A 1,738-nucleotide genomic window follows, 5' to 3' on the forward strand; every position below is an offset into this window, starting at 1 on the left:
TTCGTTCTTCTTTATGTGACTTAACTCTTGTCCTGCACATCCTCAGATAAACCGTAGTTGACTATTAGACCCTATCCCCCAGTGTGTACACACTTAATCCACAAATTTATTACTCAATTCAAAACCTTTGAGACTTAAATTCCTTAATAGCAGTACTACCTCTTTATACCTATATAATATTTTAAGCATTTTTATTTTTAAATTTTTCACACCTCCTTTATATCTCTCCCCTTCTCTCAATATATTCACGTTCTTCTCTAAATAGATTGTTTTCCATCTGCATAATATTATTAATTTTTACTTTTCTATTTTTTCTGGTCTCTTTATTTTTCCCTTTCCCTTTCTTCTTTTTTTTCTCTCTCTTTAATTTCATCCTACCCAACCTATTTTCTGCTTTGAGATTAGGACTTAGTTAACTCTCCCTGTGCCTCCCCACATCAATCTATTCCTATTTTTCACCCACATCTCTCCCTAATCCTAATAATTTCTGGTTTTCCAAATTCTTCTTTGTGGTTCGTAGCCCATTAACATATAGTTGTTTGATGTTGAATAGATGTATCTGTTGAACTATATTGTATCTGTAGATTATTGACTGTGCAAATTCAGACTTGGGTTGATGCTTGCCTTAAGATAGTGTTCTAGCACAAAACTGGTGCTATTTTCATTTCAAATAGGCAAAGTAAGCTGGAAAAACACAAGAAAAATGGCAAATCCGGGTATCTCAATTCCCAATCATGATAATCAGGGGACAGAACAGATAATGAATAATCCAGAGGAGACTTCCCAAACAGCTATACAAACACTGCTGGCAAACATGATAAATGAAAAGATTGAAAACATACAAAGGACTCTGCATGAGCATGATAGGGAGAGAGAGGAAGCAATCCAAAATTTATACAGGAATATCATAAGCATGAGGAAGCTACTCAAAAACTGATACAGGATTTGTGTGAGCAGCTTGAGAATACTCAAAGAGAAAGGCAGGAATGGTGTGAGCAGGCTGAGAACACTCAAAGAGAACTACAGGAATCCCACGAACAGGAGGAAGCTAATCAAAGAGTAATACAGGAATTGAGAGAGCAGGAAGAGAATACACAAAGATCACTAAAGGCATTCATGGAATCCATTAGCAAAGAGCTGAAGGAAGTCAGGGAGACCACAAAGAGAATGCTGAATGGAAACCAACAGAAGGAATGGGAGTCCAAGGAAACCATAACCAATCAACTAAGTGATTTGATAATAAACACTGAAATCCTAATTAAGGAAGTAAAGTAGCTCATACAAGATCTAAAACAAAGCTTCAACAAAGAATTTGAAGCCATCAAAGCTGACCAGTTAGAAGGAAAAGAGATAATAAACAAAGTAGAAAGTCTTAACAGCAGGTTAGCCTATGCAGAAGATCGAATCTCAGTGATTGAAGACAGCCTAGATATTATAGAGAAAGAACATACAACCATCCAAGACAAGTCCAAGAAATATGATAGATCTATCCAACACTTGGGAGACACCATCAGAAGGCCTAATCTAAGGATAATAGGTGTAGAGGAGCACCTAAAAACAGAAGTTAATGGTCTAGGAAATTTGTTTAACAGGATCCTAGCAGAGAACTTCCCAAACATGCAAAAAGATAGGCCTATTCAGATACAAGAAGCTTTAGAACCCCAAATAGACCAGACCAGAATAGGACATCCCATCATCACATTATAATCCACACAGGATCAACTCATACCAAGGAATA

This window comes from Dipodomys ordii, unplaced genomic scaffold (assembly GCF_000151885.1).
Source record: "Dipodomys ordii isolate 6190 unplaced genomic scaffold, Dord_2.0 Scaffold113, whole genome shotgun sequence".
Taxonomy (NCBI): Eukaryota; Metazoa; Chordata; class Mammalia; order Rodentia; family Heteromyidae; genus Dipodomys; species Dipodomys ordii.